This window comes from Dendrobium catenatum, unplaced genomic scaffold (genome assembly GCF_001605985.2).
Source record: "Dendrobium catenatum unplaced genomic scaffold, ASM160598v2 fragScaff_scaffold_537, whole genome shotgun sequence".
NCBI lineage: Eukaryota > Viridiplantae > Streptophyta > Magnoliopsida > Asparagales > Orchidaceae > Dendrobium > Dendrobium catenatum.
This window is the reverse complement of record NW_021318999.1, coordinates 449968-455967: the sequence shown is the minus strand read 5'-3', so window position 1 is coordinate 455967 and position 6000 is coordinate 449968.

Sequence of the window (6000 nt, the reverse complement as noted above, 5' to 3'; positions counted from 1 at the left end):
TATCTTATCCTTCTTACATAGCTATTTTGAATAAGAAAAAGAGTTCTTGTGAGATCTTTCTATGGTTTTCCAATTTATGGTTTGCTGAAATCAAATTTCAAAAATAGATTTTCACAAATTCTATATCCTCTTCCTATCAATGTTTTCTCGTCTTTGTAAAATTTGATCAAGGTGGAGATTACTAGTATTTTGGTCCAATTTGTATGTTAGTTTTACTGTTTTACCCTTCCTTGGGATTTTTTAGTATAAATATGGATAGTTTGTCTAGTTTGGTGAATTAAGAATTGAATAAGAGTTGAAGTTCCATTTTCTCCCTCAATTTCCCCTCTCCCTCTCTCCATCTACAATCAAGACAGCTCTCTTCCTCCAAGAAATCCCAACATATTGTTTTTTAAAGCAGCTTTTCTAGTACAAATTTTTTTAGTTTAAAAATTTTTTGTGCTAAAAAATTGCTTTAAGAAGCAACAATAAAGTTCTCCCAAACGAAGCCTAAATAGTTCTACATCTTCATCCCAGCTATCTAAGATGATGACTTCACAAATGCCTCTGTACAGTACTTATACTTCCATTTTTCAGTATCTTTACCATTTTTGTGTGATTTTGATTAGTGAGAAGTAATCCCATGCATCAGATATCATCTACTTCACGTTTTTCTCTTCAAACACAACAATGTCAAGTTTAGTCATAACAGTAGAGTTGTCAGGTTCTACTTGCTGACTTATTGGTTGCTTGATAACTGGCTTTTGATTTGAGAAGACGTTGTTAGACAAATTAATTAATAATAAAGTGCAACAGTGATAATGCAAGCAAGGATAGTGTAAGTGATGCACCAAACATTAGATGAGAAGATAACAATGGATCATAAAATTATAAATGGAATGCTGGGTAAAATACCAGATTTCTTATGTCACAAAGCCACCGCCCACGGCCACGGGTTAAGAAAATTGAAAATTTATGGAAGACCAAGTGATTACAAACCCCAAAAACTAGGTTTATCCTCAAGCCACAAAATCACAATTACAGTTCACAAAATCACAGTTACGGTTAATAATATCACAATCATAATTCACAAAATCATAAATGTTTTTTTTTTTTTAAGAACAAAATCATAAATGTCGTCGTCATAATCCAACTCACGGCTCATAATCAAAGTCTCAAAAATTGACAAATTATTAGGTGCTATTTGCTAAACAGCTAAAACCGTAACTGAATAAGACATAATTTCCAACATGCAATTTTTCAAGGACATGAATCTATCAAGAGCACGAGTTGCAAAACTATAACTAAAAAATGCAACTCCATAAATGTTTCCCACTGAAAAAGAAAAAAAAAATTCTCAAAATCAGAGCTAATCTGAAACCCTTAGCTGCAAACTGACTATTTGATTTATTAAGATCTCGGTGAGCACGGAAGGTAAGAAGCATAAAACAAATTTAAAGCAAAATATCAAAGAGCGACATAAGAGCGAACCTTCAAAGAAAGAAAATGAGCTAAGGAAGCTGTATAGCGAATTGCTGAGAAGAGTAACAGAGACAAAGTGAAAAACTCAAGAACCTCACAACCGTACTTGCAATCTCAGACTCACTGTTGCGAGTGATGGGATAGCAAGTAGCTTTTAAGCGGGAAGTGAAGCTACATAGACGGGAGTGTGAATAGCTCAATTACAACGCAAATAAAAATATAAATACCGCCTCACGTCCCAACCATCCGCTCACTATATGCATAATAGGGGTGTAAAATCTGGTTTGATGTCCGTTTCGAGTCGAATCTTAAATTGATTGGGGTTCAAATAAGTTGACTCTAATTCAATCCTGTTTTACAAATGGATTATGATTGTCAATCCGGATCAGATCTGTATTGATTATCGGATTGATCCGACAGGCCCCGCCAACCTGTTCTTTTTCATATTCATGATTTAAACGGTTGGGCGGATTAGGTGATGCGACTGACAGCTAGGCCCAAGCGGTGGGCATGTTAGGCGAGACGGCCACTTGGCCAGGCAGGTTAAGGGCCATGGCTAGGACCGCTAGGCAGGCAGGGGGTGTTGGGCGCGTGAGTGCATGAAAAATGACCCGTGACACAAGAGTAACAGAGATGACGGAAGGCAAGCAAACCCGAACCCGGACCCGGGTCAACTTCGAGTTTGGTATGTAGGTGCATATGCTAAATATATATATCTAGTGGAAATGATAACAACTAGAAGGTTCTCAATTATAAAGTCCAACAATGATCGACTAATGAAGAATAAAAGACTTTCAAATAACGAGAACAAACGTAGTGCAATATAGGTGTAATCAATGTGGATTAAGAGGACTTGATTGAGTTACTTATAGTGCCAAGTGCCCACCTTCATGAGAGTTTTTACTTTACCGTTATTATCATTGTTAGAGCACAGTAATTGCATTCAATATAATTAATGTAATTATTAAAATAATATAATTGATTGATTATATAGTGATATAATGCTCGACTTTCTTGATCGCATTTCGCTTATATTAAATTTCAAAATATGAAAACATGTAAATGGTTGCACTAAATAACCTAGTTTGAACAAATACAACGTTCAAACTAGTTTTAAATAAGGTTTGGATAGGGTTCAAACTCGGATCAAATTCAAACCTTGCTCAAACTACATTTGACTATGGTTCAAATGCGGGCTGACCATGAGTTTGAGTTCAGAGTTAAAACTAGGCTTAAATTTTGTTAAAATAAAGTTCATACCACCGTCGAACTAAGGCTAAATTATGAACCAGTTCAAATTATTTTCATGCACTTTTGACTTTGAATAAGTAATCTATGTTAAAACGTGGGTTTGAATCAAACTTTTGAGTATGTTTATATAAGAAAATAAATGTGAGATGTATTTAGCCAATTACGACTATTATAAGATATATAATGTCAAAAAATTCTTATTTTAACTATATTTCATGGCTATCAATGATAGCTCAAAATATATATATATATACATATGTAACAAAAAAAGTGTCATTCACCTTTAGCTTGCCTCCTATATCCAATCATGTATATCTATTCAATTAAAAAAAAAAACACTTATATGATCTTCATTATCTAAGCTAATTATATAGTAAATGCAGATACTTCTGGTGGCATTATCTATCGGAAAACATTGGAATTTAGTTGGAAATCTTTTGTTTCCAATGGATTTCTTATGGATAACATTTTGTCAGTTAAATGAGCATCGAAAATGAATTTGCGACGGATATTTCAGACAGAAATGATTCCAATGGATTACTGACGGATTCCTGAAAGAAAGAACCGAAAATGTCAATTTTTGGGAGTTTATCGACAGATTTTCAACCGATGGCCGAACATAATTTCTGACAAATTTTTCATCGGTAATCAACCGATTTTTTTCAGCAGAATTTTCATTGGTTTCTTACGAAATTTGTGGTATCGATGCTCTGACAAAAAATTCATCAGAAAACTGCCAAAAAATTGTAGCACATACCAAAAAAATCATCTTCTATGAATTATTCTATAATATTTTACAGAGATCAAACACTTAAAATAATTAAGTTAGGAAAATATTTTCAACATCATAATAAAAACGCTATCCAATATTCATTATATGATGATCAAGTTGTTCTAAAACATTACAGGGGTTCTACAATAAGCCAGCAGTTCTACAAAAAGTGTATAGTTCTTAAACATTAAAAAATCAACAAAACAATTATAATCATAGAAGCTCAACACTAACTTTGTCTCCTCACTCTCCTCTAGCAATCCATGATATTTTTCATTAAATTGCTCTCTGATTATCTAAAGATCTTCCAATATTTGACTTTGTTGTATTAGCATGTTTGTTTGTGATTTTTGAACTTGCTCTAGTTTTGATGTCAAGGAAGCCACCTGTGAGCTAACGAATCCCTCTTGGCTGCTAACTGAGAAGCTCGATGAACCAGATGATTGTCCCTCAAATGCATAGTCTTGTGAGCCCAATCTATAAACTCTCCCCTTCTATATTCTGCTTACTGCCTATGAACATATGTGGTAGTCAAAATAATATATTGATCCCACAAAGGATCCCTCGCTAGCTGTAGTCTGACTCTTTCGAATTCATGTATACTCCTCCTATAAAATACAAGATAGATATAACCATTGTATACATGTCACTTTAAATATTTATATTAATATTCAAAACTTAGAGACTCTCAAATGCCCTCCTTGCTCACTCAACCACTTATCGTTAGTCCTCCTAACGCTGGTTAGTGGGAGTGTGCAACTCAATAGAACTAAGTTCTCTATATGCAGTATGCTTAGATTAGTATTTATAACTAAACAAATTATTCAAATATAAGACGATATAAATTATATGCAAAAAAATTTATTAATCATCGTCTATGCTCAGGTGTGAAACTGAATACCTAGTTTTGTAGGGCGTTACCCATGCCCTTAATGTCTGAAGATCTGTTATGCCTATTATGATCTCTCCTCCTAGTATAATCTGGGTTATCATAAGCTTTGGTCAAGTCAGTCCACATGCTCTCACCAATCCAGAGCAGTCTCAAACTTGACGGACAAAAGTTATTAGACTAATTAAAATGCAAATCTATTAATGTTACTATTAATAAATAACCTCAAACTCCTAGAACCGCATGTCTCAAACTTCCTGAGGAATTTTTTTCCATAACACATATGGAGCATCAAACTTGCTCCATATAATGTTATGTATTTTATGTGTTTGCTACTTTAACGGATGAAAGATGCATAAAATATTAATAAAAAATTCACTTCTCAAATATATGAATAAGCTAAAGCACGCATTATTTGTGTCACTCTCAGGCTCTAAGAGCATGTGACCATCTGTCATCAGTAATATTGCAGTCTTAGCTCATTACTCCATAAACGTGGATGGTCTTCTTGAAAATGGCTAAGGGGGTGGTGGGTAGTATAATGGTTGGGTGTATGGAGGGTATGGTAGGTGGATGGGACTGCTTGAGATGATGATGAGGAAAGTAAGGGTAGAAAGTAGTGTTGTGCATAGTGTATGCGCGAATGAAATGGGGATCTGGGGAATGAAACTGAGTACTGACAACTAGAGGTGTGGGCAAGGTTGGAATAGGCCTGTGAGGGAGTCCACACACTCTCAACAATTTTTTCACCTACCAAAGATATTAGTAACAGACATGTGAGGGAGCTCATCAGTCATATCTCGAAGCCATATACAAAATAATGAAGAAATGCTTAGAATAACTTATTATTTAAAATGCTAAAAAAATTTAAGACTACAACAAGAGATTCAAAAAAACTAACTAATGTTATATTGTATATAATAGAACAAACATAAAAGAAGAACTGATGCAAACTAAATGTAGAAAAAGTTGTAAAAAAGCATACTCCAACATGAAATGCAGAAAAAACTTACTAAGAATATATTGTAATGAAACATGTGGAGAAGAAGCACTGTAAAAAATAGATACATGCACCTTTCCATTGCTAATTGTTACTTGATTGACTTTCATCTAATGATGCCACATCTTCACTGATAACATCATCCTCACTATTTTCCTCAATGTCAAAATCTACCTCCTCCAATTGTAACTCATTGTTATTTTCGTTAAATATAGTTTGATCATCAACATTGTTAGCAGGATATTTAAAGTTTGACATATATTTTTCTTAATGTACTTATGGTATTATTATATGCTACTCTCAATAACCCCCTTCGATTTTGTCTTGATAACTACAATTCAATCCTGTTTATCCCACACTCTATTTGGATTACTAGCAAAGTAAATTTGACTTTACTAGCTAGCAATGAGAAAAGGGTCATATTTTATATATAATTTTTCATATTTTATCTCAGGACATCATAAATGATCAGTCAATGGTTTAATGGTAGAGGTCCGATTGTAGTATGATTATTGTCGTTTAGTAATGATACTTAGGTGGAGCTCTAAAATTCTTCAATACTCTTAGCTCTCTTAAATCTCAAGTTAGGTTTAAACTTGCCTTCATATAGATAGCGGGTGATTAATT